Source organism: Triticum urartu, chromosome 4 (genome assembly GCF_003073215.2).
Source record: "Triticum urartu cultivar G1812 chromosome 4, Tu2.1, whole genome shotgun sequence".
NCBI lineage: Eukaryota > Viridiplantae > Streptophyta > Magnoliopsida > Poales > Poaceae > Triticum > Triticum urartu.
Window position 1 is genome coordinate 238,739,262 of NC_053025.1, and position 12,464 is coordinate 238,751,725.

Below are 12,464 nucleotides of genomic sequence, written 5' to 3' on the forward strand. Positions count from 1 at the left end.
TCACTTGACCATAAATGAGCCGGTACTTTGAATTTGATAACTGTCTTGTGCCGAACTCAACAAATATTGTAGTCCGGCTTAACCTTGAGATACTTGCTGAATATCATACATTAGCCCCCAAGGGCCAAGTGTTGTTACTCTGTAAAGTACTTGGGACTTGAAGTATAGTAGAATCATAAGAATTTGTTTTGGCATACATTAGCCCCCAAGTGTCAAGTGGTTTTGCAGTGCAAAGGTACTTGAGACTTGAATCTTGAATCTTGAGCTTTGATACACCTGTATATGTTTTGCAGAATGCCCTATCTGAATTGGGTTCGCAATTGACTGACGCCAAGACCCGGTTGGCGGATTAGGAGGCAGAAATCAAGGCTGCTGACTCCAAGCTCCAATTAAGTCTTGTTGAGACGGAAAAACTGAAAAACAGCTTGACTGCCAAGAAGAAAACCTGGGCTAAAGAGAAAACACTGCTGACACAATGCGCTAAAAAAGCGGAAGCAGCTCTTGAGGAGGTTACTACAGAGCTTACCGGTTTAAAGAACCGGGTATCTCAAATGGTGTCCGCCATCTTTGGTAAGCCATCTGTACTTTTTACCTTCTTGTGACCCGGAATACAAACCACTAGCTGACCCTTTGTTTACAAAACATGTGCAGGCCCACGAAGCAAGAATCTGAGCGAAGACAACGTGACCAAATTGAAGGCGATGTATACCTTAGTGGTGAAGTTGTACAATGGCGCACAACGGGCACTTGCCGCTATCTCTCCTGCCAATCAAGGACCCAACCGGCTCAGTGATGTCTTAAAAAAGCTGTCAATCTGACCCGCCCGGTTCCAAGAAGTCAACAGATCCTGTGCCAGAACCGGAGCTTTGACTGCCCTGAGCCGCTCCAAGGCTTGGATGCCAGATCTAGACCCGGCGGATGTAGCCAGAGGGTACCCCACGGTAAAGGAAGACGGGTCTCTGTTTGAACAGGATGACTTCGTTGCTTGCGTGAGGGAGGTGCGACCTCAGGCCACCATTCTCAAAGATCAAACAAATATCGATAAATACCAGCCGGGTTTTGATTTGGACAATAAGAAGATGGCGATTCTCTCCTACAAGGTGACCGACCTTATCCCGCCGGTTCGTCAACATACATTTGCTCCGGATGTTGATCCAGCCAGCTTGATTGATGAAGAAGCAAAATTTATTGCTGTGCACGGTTTTGACTGGTCAAAACCTAGCTTCCAATCAGCAGAAGGCGGTGAACCAGCGAGGGAGGAATGAGGACCATCTTCATGGGCTTTTAAAAGCCTTTTAATAGATTAGTTTTGAAAACACTCCCTATTTTGCCTATGCCATCGCGCATAATTCACCGTGTGTTACTTTGTGCTTTTTGATGTTAATATATGCATCATATTTATGGTTATCTCTGCAATACTTCAGCTTTGTTCCTGTAGATAAAAGGGAAAAAACTGGCTTGGCGGTTTAGTACCGAACGGGTCAGAATACCCGGTTTATAACCAATATTTTATTATAATAGACGAAAAACACAAAAAACAGATGTGAAAATATCCAAGGTTGAAACAGCCTTTGATTAATATAGAAAAAAACTATTCTTCAAATAATAGTCAAAACTGTATTTCATACCTCCGGACCACCGGTTTATGTGATCCGGGTGATGAGGTTGATGATCCAAACCTTTTGACAAGTCAATGTTTCTGTATGATTGATGACTTTAATGCCTTAGCAGCTTATTGTCAAGTGGTTAAGCCGGTGAAAAGACCGTGCTGATTTGTTGAAAATTGAGACAATAGAAGATCAATAAGACAAATAAGACGAATAACAGTTGTTAATCAATACAAATTAACCTTGTAGTTAAAGGTTGGGGGTTTCTAATTCGAATACGATTAGTAAACCGGACAAAAGGGGTTAAGCTAAGATTCGAATACGACCATATAGCCCCCAATGGCTTTGGCGTTGCGCTGATCAAGAGGGTACTGACAGCTATGTTCTCTTTGGTTTGAATACGACCTATGTTTGAACAGGAAGCCCCCAATGACCTTGAGAGGTTTTTAACGACCCTGATTCGAATACGATCCAAGTCGAACCCAAAAAGGTGTTAAGCTATGATTCGAATACGATCAAGAAGCCCCCTAGTGAGTTCGGCTTTTGAGCCGATCAAGAGGGTTACGACAGCTATGTTCTATTTGGTTCGAATACGACCTATGTTTGAATAGGAAGCCCCCAAGTGACCATGATAGTTTACAGCTAGATTCGAATACGATCATAAGCCGGACCAAAAAGGTTAGACTTGATTCAGATATGATCAGCTCCTTAATAGTCATATTAAATAAAGATAGTAAACATATATAATCTTTGAAAAGGAAAAAGACCGAGGTCCTTCTTTATTACTTATCATAGTATATACAATGTCAAAGTATGTACATGATGAGAGCCGGTGGCTCAGGTGTAGTATGGCCGAAGTTGGGCAATGTTCCACGGCCGGCGGGTCTCCTCCTCCGACTTACGTGAGTCTTTGTGTTGTCGAACGTCAATGAGGTAATATGACCCGTTGTATAAGTTCTTGCTAACCACAAAGGGTCCTTCCCAAGGTGGGGATAGTTAGTGTGCATCTGGCAGATCCTAGATGAGCCGGAGCACCAGGTCACCTTCTTGAAAAGTCCTGGACTTAACCTGGCGGCTGTGATAACGGCGTAGGTCCTGTTGATAAATTGCTGATCGAGCTGCTGCTAAGTCTCTTCCCTCATCCAACAAGTCAAGTGCATCCTGTCTGGCTTGCTCATTACTAGCTTCAACATAAGCCGCCACACGGGGTGAGTCATGACAGATGTCACTAGGCAACACTGCTTCCGCTCCATAAACCATGAAGAAAGGTGTATAACATGTAGACCTGTTAGGAGTAGTGTTAATACTCCATAGCACCGAGGGTAACTCCTCTACCCAACAACCCGGCGTTTGCTGCAAAGGAACCATAAGCCGAGGCTTGAGACCTTTTAAGATTTCCTGATTTGCTCTCTCAGCTTGACCATTGGATTGAGGATGGGCTACAGAAGAAACATCAAGCCAGATATGCTCACATTGACAAAACTCCTCCATAGCCCCTTGGGATAGATTAGTGCCATTATCAGTGATAATGCTGTGTGTAAAACCAAAGCGAAAATCACCTTTTTCATGAACTGAACCATCGTGGCTGCATCACACTTACTCACTCGCTCTGCCTCAACCCACTTTGTGAATTTGTCAACGGAGACTAAAAGATGTGTCTTTTTATCCTTAGACCTTTTGAAAGGTCCAACCATGTCAAGCCCCCATACCGCAAACGGCCAGGTGATTGGAATCATCCGCAACTCTTGAGCCAGCACATGTGCTCGCCGTGCGAATTTTTAACATCCATCACACCTACTGACCAGATCTTCTGCATCAGCATGAGCCGTTAACCAGTAAAAACCATGAAGAAAAGCTTTGTCCACAAGAGATTTTGACCTGGCGTGATGACCACAATTGCCTTCATGGATCTCATGAAGTATTTCTTGGCCTTCTTCAGGAGAAACACACCGCTGAAACGCTCCGGAGACGCTGCGATGGTATAATTCTCCATCAGAAATCGTCATTGACTTAGACCACCGGGTTATCTGTCAGGCCAGGGTCTCATCTGCTGGCAACTCGCCCCGGGTCATGTAAGCCAAGAACGGCAATGTCCAATCTGGGATGACATGAAGAGCCGCCAGCAGCTGTGCCTCCGAGTTAGGAACGGCTAGATCTTCTTCTGTAGGTATCTTAACAGACGGGTTATGCAAAACATCCAAAAAGGTGTTAGGTGGCTCCGGCTTACGCTGAGATCCCAACCGGCTTAAAGCATCAGCCGCTTCGTTCTTCCTACGGTCAATGTGTTCCACCTGATAACCCTTAAAATGTCCTGCAACAGAATCAACTTCACGGCGATAAGCCGCCATGAGAGGGTCCTTGGAATCCCACTTGCCTGATACCTGTTGGGCCACCAAATCTGAATTGCCTAGACATCGGACCCGGCTCAGGCTCATCTCTTTATCCATTCGAAGACCATGGAGCAGGGCTTCATATTCTGTTGCATTGTTAGTACAAGGAAACATCAGTCGCAACACATAACAAAATTTGTCGCCTCGAGGGGAAGTTAACACCACTCCAGCCCCCGAGCCCTCCAACTGTCTGGACCCATCAAAGTGAATCATCCAATATGTGTTGTGTGGTTTCTCCTCTGGCATCTGCATCTCTATCCAGTCATTAATAAAGTCAACCAGTGCTTGAGATTTGATCGCAGTACGTGGTACATATTTCAACTCATGAGACCCAAGTTGAATGGCCCATTTGGCGACTCGTCCAGTGGCTTCTCTATTTTGAATGATGTCTCCCAAAGGAGCAGAGCTAACCACAGTGATTGGGTGACCATTAAAGTAATGTTTGAGTTTCCGGCTTGCCATGAACACCCTGTACACGAGCTTCTGCCAATGTGGATATCTTTGTTTAGATTCAATAAACACCTCGCTGACATAGTAAACTGGCCGTTGAACCGGATGTTCCTTGCCAACCTCCTTGCGCTCCACCACAATTGTCACACTAACAGCTCGTGAGTTAGTGGCTACGTATAACAATAGCGTCTCTTTCTCAACTGGAGTTGCAAGGACCGGCGGCTCAGCAAGCTGTTTCTTTAGATCCTCAAAAGCAGAGTTCGCAGCTTCGCTCCAAACGAAATCATCTGTTTTCTTCATCATCTGATACAAAGGCATCGCCTTCTCCCCTAACCGTCTTATGAACCGGCTCAAAGCAGGAACACGACCCGCCAGCCGTTGAACGTCATTGATGCATGTTGGCTTGGCCAGGGATGTGATTGCCTTAATTTTCTCCGGGTTAGCTTCAATACCTCAGTTGGACACCAAAAAACCCAAGAGCTTGCCAGCTGGGACTTGAAAAACACACTTGGCCGGGTTAAGCATCATTTTGTAGACTCGGAGGTTACCAAAGGTCTCTTTTCAGATCTGTGACCAAGGTTTCCTCTTTCCTGGACTTTACCACTATATCATCCACATAAGCATGAACATTACTCCCAATCTGATTGTGAAGGCAATTCTGCATACACCATTGATAAGTTGCCTGGGCACTCTTAAGCCCGAAGGGCATAGACACATAGCAAAAGGCTCCAAACGGAGTGATGAAAGTTGTCTTCTCCTGGTCCTTGAATGCCATCTTGATCTGATGATAACCTGAATAAGCATCCAGAAAACTCAAATGTGCGCAACCTGCCGTAGCATCGATGATCTGATCAATACGGGGGAGAGCAAAAGGGTCACCTGGACAAGCCTTGTTTAAATCGGTGTAACCCACACACATACGCCGGGTGCCGTTTTTTGAGTACAAGCACCGGGTTGGCCAACCACTCTGGTGAAAGACTTCCACAATGAACCCGGCCGCCAAGAGCCGGGCCACCTCTTCTCCAATGGCCTTATGCCTTTCCTTGTTGAACCGTCGGAGAAATTATCTGACCGGCTTAAACTTTGGATCAATATTGAGAGTGTGATCAGAGAGTTCTCTCGGGACACCCGGCATGTCAGAAGGTTTCCATACAAAGATGTCCCGGTTCTCACGGATGAACTCGATGAGCGCGCCTTCCTATTTTGGATCCAAGTTGGCACTGATGATGAATTGCTTGGATGAGTCGTCGGGCACAAAATCAACCGTCTTGGTGTCATCAGCTGACTTGAATTTCAACACCGGTTCATGCTCCATTGTTGATTTCTTTAAAGACGTCATGTCTGCCGGGTAAACATTATCTTTATAAAACTTTAGCTCCTCCGTTGCACAGGAAGACTCAGCATATGCAGAATCTCCTTCTTCACACTCTAGGGCTATTTTCCGGCTTCCATGTACTGTAATGGTGCCCTTATAACCTGGCATCTTGAGCTACAGATACACACAACACGGCCAAGCCATGAACTTGGCGTAAGGCGGTCGTCCAAACAAAGCATGATATGAGCTTTTGATCTTAACCACCTAAAAGGTTAATTTCTCCGCTCTGGAATCATATTCATCCCCAAAGGCTACTTCCAGTTCAATCTTACCAACTGGGTATGCCGACTTGCCAGGTACCACACTGTGAAAAATAGTGTTGGATTGCTTAAGACTCTTATCAGTCAACCCCATCCGATGAAACGTCTCATAGTAGAGGATGTTGATGCTACTGCCTCCATCCATGAGCACTTTAGTGAATTTATATCCACCAACCTGAGGCTCCACTACCAAGGCCAAGTGACACGGATTATCGACCCGGGGAGGATGATCCTCTCTGCTCCACACAATAGGTTGTTCCAACCACCGTAAGTAACATGGAATCGCCGGCTTAACGGCATTGACAGCCCTCTTGTGAAGCTTCTGGTCCCTCTTGCACAAGCTAGTGGTAAATACATGATATTGCCCACTATTCAACTGTTTTGGGTTGCTCTGATATCCGGACTGTTGCTGCTGATTACCTTGGCCGGGTTGTGGATTATAACCTCCCTGGTTACCCGTATGACCCTGACCGTGAAAGCCACCTCCGCCTGAGCCGGCGCCCGGGCCATGAAAGTCGCCTCCACCTGAACCGCCGCCAGGGCCGTGACTTCCATCAAATGCATTTGAATTTTTAAACACTTTCATGATTGTGCAGTCCTTCCACAGATGGGTGGATGGCTTCTCCGGGTGCCGTGTCTTGGACAAGGTTCATTCAATAGTTGCTCAAGGGTGGGACCTGACCCGCCCGACCGAGGGGGTTGCCTACCCTTGCGCCGTTGATTGTTTCCCTGTGCATTGGTGTTAGCCACAAATTTGTTAGCCTTACGTTTATTACATCCTTGATTCGCCGGATTATGCTGGTGACCCTAGCCGTTGCCGTTCTTCTTTCCCTTCCCTATCTTTTCTTCATCAGACATAGGGTCCTTGGTACTATCAGAATCAGCATACTTGACGAGAGCCGCCATCAACTGGCCCATGTCATTGCAGTCACGTTTAACCCGCCCCAGCTTCTGCTTCAGAGGTTCAAAACGGCAATTTTTCTCCAACATTAAGACTGCCGAGACAGCATCCATCTTATCAGATGAATGAATTATTTCTTTGACCCAGTGCACCCAATGGGTTGTGGACTCACCTTCCTCTTGTTTACAATTAGTCAGGTCCACGATTGACCTAGGTTGTTTGCATGTGTCCTTGAAGTTCTGAATGAACCGGGCTTTTAACTCCGCCCATGAGCCGATGGAATTGGGGGGCAATCCTTTTAGCCAAGTGCGAGCTGTTCCATCCAACATCATAGTGAAATACTTAGCCATTGCCGCGTCGCTGAACTCCAACAGCTCCATTGCCATCTCATAACTCTCAATCCAGGCCCCAGGCTGTAAGTCGGCCGTGTAATTAGGCACCTTACGAGGCCCCTTGAAGTCCGTTGGCAAACGCTCATTACGTATGGCCGGCACCAGGCAAGGGACACCTCTGGTTCTTGTGGCCACTCCTGCCTCAACCGAGGTTGCTAGATAAGCCGGAAAAGTCTGATGAGCCGCCTGTTCCGCTGCCAGTTGAACCGCTCGCTCAGCCTCTTATCAGATCCTCTCCTGATCCGCTAAGTTAAGGGCTCCAGCCTATGCCGGCTCGTGCCGGTGCGGCCGGTTGCGGTGTTGAGCATTGCTTGACATATCAGCTGAGTCCATATGCCTACTGTAGCTTTGGCTCTGGCTCGGGCGAGGGGTTAAATGGATTCTGTCTCGACTGTAAGAGTACGCATCTTGCTGCGCCAGAGCTGTTTGAAGAAGTTCTTCACCCTTCGCGTTTTGATCGCCGCCGGAGAGTCGCCTTCCATCGGGAGAGCCGCCAAACGAGCCGACGTAGCAATGAGGTTTTTCAAAGGATTGGAGAAGTGACCCGGTGGTGTTGGCACATAATGAGGCGGAGCGGTATGTACACGAGGTGGTTCCATGGCGCGTGGCTGAACCGGTGCCCCAGGTGTCGTGATCCGATTTGCATCCGGCGGGTTACTTGGGCCGGTCCTGGGCGTATGGAAAAGGTTCCTAGGATCGAGCGTCAGAGGTAGCCGTGACTGATTTTTTGATGCCTTCTTCTCATGACCTTGTTTGACGTGTTCAGATCCACCGAGAGCTGGAAAGTCTCCGCTTGAAGCTACTGAGCATGAGCGTCCAAAGCCGTCCGCTCCGTGGCCATCCTGACCTCTTCTGCTGCTAAATTCTCCTTAGCTTGTACCATCTCTTCGCGTACACGTGCCACCTCCGCGTCGTGTTGAACCTTATCCGCTGGCTCCACCACGGCAATCGACAGAGCTGTTAGGTTATCTGTGAGGTCCATTAGAATCTGAGCCGGGGGGCGCGCGGAGTCTCCTGACCCGGCTGTTGCCGACCCAGTGGTTGTTGCGCTGCAGCTGTGGAGTTCTGCCCGGGCTGCGTGCCTGCCATGAAGACTCCGGCCCGATTCGGCGGCTCAAAGGGGTCCAGAATACTGCTGCCATCGGAACAGCCCCCGAGCATGCCATCCTGCAGCTGATACAAAGAGTCCGTCTCGCCCGTTGATGATGTAGCGTCAGAACAGATGGTCGTCTCACCGCCATCCACCGATCCTTCAGAGTATCCACCGCCGTGGATGCAACCTACGAAGGCATGCTTCACGACAGATTGAACATGGGTGGACCTCGCGTGTTGAGCCGTTCCGACGAGGTTGGTGTGGACGTCCGACTCAGGGCCCGATTCACCGATCCGGCCGATGAAGACATGAATTCCGCCCAAGGGGACCCGGTACCCGTACTCAATTGAGCCAGCCTCGGGGCCCCAGCCTTCGTCATCGATGTAGAGCTTGTCGCGACGACTATTGGTCATCCGGCCCACAGCGTATCCCTTGAGCCCTTCGAAGTTGCCCTTCAAGAACTCAAATCCACCATGCGCTGGCCCCACGGTGGGCGCCAACTATCTTGGAATTGTCACGGCAGATGTCCTAGCAAAAGGACTTAGTCGTAGGGCCATCGCAACTAGGAAGCTTAAAGGGGTTAATCGGGACAAAGGACACGAGAGGTTTTATACTAGTTCGGCCCCTTACGATGAAGGTAAAAGCCTACGTCTAGTTGTGTTGATATTGCTGGGGTTTCGATCACCAAGAGGCTAGTTCGCCGGCTTGGTTATCGATCTCTTGTTTCTTGCCCTAAGCCGCCACCGGGTCGTCCCCTTATATACACGGTTAACGCCTGGCGGCTTACAGAGTCCCGGCCAGCTCATAAAGCATGTCCGGCTCGGTGAATTCTTTTACATGCCTTTTCTTACAAGTCTTTCCTTACATACGGTGGTTTAAAATATTAGGCCTTAAGCCTCCTCTGGGCTTAAGCCTCCTATAAGCTTTAATAAACTATCGTCTTGACTTTTTTCTGGGCTTCCTTTGTGACCTGTCATTAGGACTGACCCGGCCCCTCCTGGGCGGGTCATAACTGATAGCTATATCCCCAACAGTTGGGTTTTGTCTTTGTTTTGCATTTTGTTCATGTCATTCATTTCATATCATGTCATCATGTGCATCGCATTTGCATACGTGTTCGTCTCATGCATCCGAGCATTTTCCCTGCTGTCCGTTTTGCAATCCGACACTCCCACGTGGACCGGCGCCCCCTTTTGTCTTTTTTGTGAGCAGGTGTTAAACGTTCTTGGAGTGGACCTGAGATTTTTCAAGTGGCCTTGGTACGCCACGGGTAGACCGCCTGTCAAATTTTGTGCCATTTGGAGTCCGTTTGATATTCCAACGGTTAACCGGGTATCCAGGAAGGCCTCTTGTGTGTTGCAGCCCAACACCTCTCTAAAACGGCCCAATAACCCATCCAAACCACTCTCATGTCCTCCGTCGCCGGATCACGATCATGTGGGCGAAAACTACGCTCCATTTGGACACTCCTACCTCCTCCTACCTATAAATATGTCCTCTTCCCCGAATTTCTCGTCCAAACCCTAGATCCACTTCCCCCGCCGCCGCCGGACACGTGCGGATCGGGCCGAACACGTCTGCCCGTTGGCGCCCGATGAACCAGGAGCCACCACGTGTCCCGCCCGCCGACCTTCGCCGCCGGCCCGGCGAGGCCCGATTCGGGCCACCCGAGCCAATCACGCCCCCCCCCTCCCGCGTGCCGCGCCTCCTTGCTTCACCTCCACCGCCGTGTTCCAGAGCCGCCGCCTCGCGCCCGCCGGATCGCCGCCGCGCCCCATCGCCTCCGCCGAGACGCCCGTGCCTCGAAGACCGCGCGCGCCGCCGAAGCCTCGCCGGCGCCGCCTCCCCTGCTCCACGACTCCGTCCCCTCCCTCTCCGGCAAGTACTCCGGCCAGATCCGGCCACCGCGGCGACGAACCCCGGCCATCCTCGGTTCCCGTGCGCCAAACCCTAGAACTCGGAGGTTGAATTTTCGGCTAAGACTTTTTTGTGATAAATTTTGTGCCCCTATTCATTGCGTCATAACTCCATGACCGTAGCTCCGTTTCATGCACACGATATATCAAAATGTTCACTGGGAGATGCTCTTCATATCATTCCATTGAGGAATGCTTGTTTGAGTCCATCTCGATGGCCAAATCGTTGATGCAATAGTGCTATAAAATGTTTACTCCTGTTACTTAGCAGATTATGATGTTTTGTCATTTTTGCCACATTTGTTGTGTGCATCATATGGGCATGAGCTCGGGTCAGACTTGCGCTTGGTCACAACATGATGTTTATGTCGACCTACTCAATTCCCCTTGGAGGTGAAAAGATACTTATTCATGGGTGGTCTCAAATAATGAAGGCCCGTCCATCTTGGAGAATAGGACAGAAGATTATGTTCATGCTTTTCCATGGCTCTAAAGCAAATATCATGTTTATTGACCACGTTGCGAGATGAAGCCGCTTTCAGAAGGTTGTGGATGCGCGGGGTGGCGCCTGGCCTTGTCCTAGGGCTTGGCGGCCTCACCCTTGGTTAACTGTAGGCAAAGTAGCACTGTTCGAGGCATGCTTTGTACGGTTGAACCTGTATAAGTACTCATACTGCTTTCAGCTTTGGTTGTTAAATGCCCCTGCTGGTTTCAGTTAAGGTTGTTAAGTACTCCTGCTGCCTTTACAGTCTGTCGTGTTTCTTCAGTCTTGTCTTCCTCCAGCCGCCAAAACCAAACCAGCGCCGGCGGGGCCGCCTGCTTCCGCCTCCCATGGCTGGCTGCGCCTCAGCGCATGCATCGCCGCCCCACCGTCTCCTAAATTGTTAACGCCGACGTCCTCCGCGCGCTTTGGTGCGCTCGCTGCGGCGCCGCCCTCTCGCGTTGTCAACATGGTCAACAAACAACAGGAATCGGTAGAAGTACGTGGAGAGGATGATAGTAGGTGCCCACCACGTCAGCGTATGGAAAAATAAAATGCTTCCACCTAGTGTTTTCCTGACATCTAGGACCCACGACATTGTGAGCGTATATAGTCAATAGACAAGAGAACAGCACAAGATCGGCTGACACCTGGGACGTAGCTACTCGAGCAGTATTTTTTTGTTTGGTATTGTTGAGACGGAGCAGGGTTTGAACTGGGCTGTGGCCCGTCTAGCCCAGGCTTATATTTTATGTTCACCATGTGACCAGCCCAGCTATTTTTTTCTTTGTGAAAATGAGCCCATTTTATTTTTTCTGAAGAATACCCAATCTAGGCCTACTTATTTTTCTACGCCCTGATGGGCTGCAACTCTTTCAAGACGCCTGCAAATCTTGAAAGTAATATGAAATGCGTTGTAAATATAAAAACAGATGACAAATTGGCAATTACTTTATAATTTCTGAATTTTTTCACATTTTTAGATTCCTATTTCACTGGGCATTAACCTAATTTAAATATATCTTCAAAGTACTTTAAATCTGGCTCGACATTTCGGTATTAAAAATAGTTTGGAACCCACAGAAATATGCGAAATTGGCCCTGGCCAACCAAAAAACGACTGCAATAAATTGCATAAGAAGTTGCCATGAGCTATATATAAATTATTAAAAAAAGAGGGAGTGGTCTGACTTGTGGGCCTGTTTAGTTGACACGTATGCAAGATTTTTTAGTTATTATATATGTCAACAAACGATTCTAGCAGACGTAATTGTTGGATGTCAATCCAACGGCCGTCGTGTTTCTTCAATCTTTGATCTTCTTGCTCCAGCCGCCAAAGCAGCGCCGGCGGGACCGCCTACTCCCACCTCCCGTGGCCGACTGTGCTGCCGCGCAGGACTCAGTGCCCCCTACTACTCCCACCGCTGGCCAGGGCATCCCTCTACTCACCCACACCCCCTGTTATTATGCGGCGACGGCAGCCTCACACCACAGCCGAACCGATGAACCCTCGTACTCCTCTCCGCGCGGGCTTCCACTGCCGCGTCTTCCCCGGCTCCGTGTCGTCCCCTTCCTAGGCCTCGTCGTCATCCACCGCCG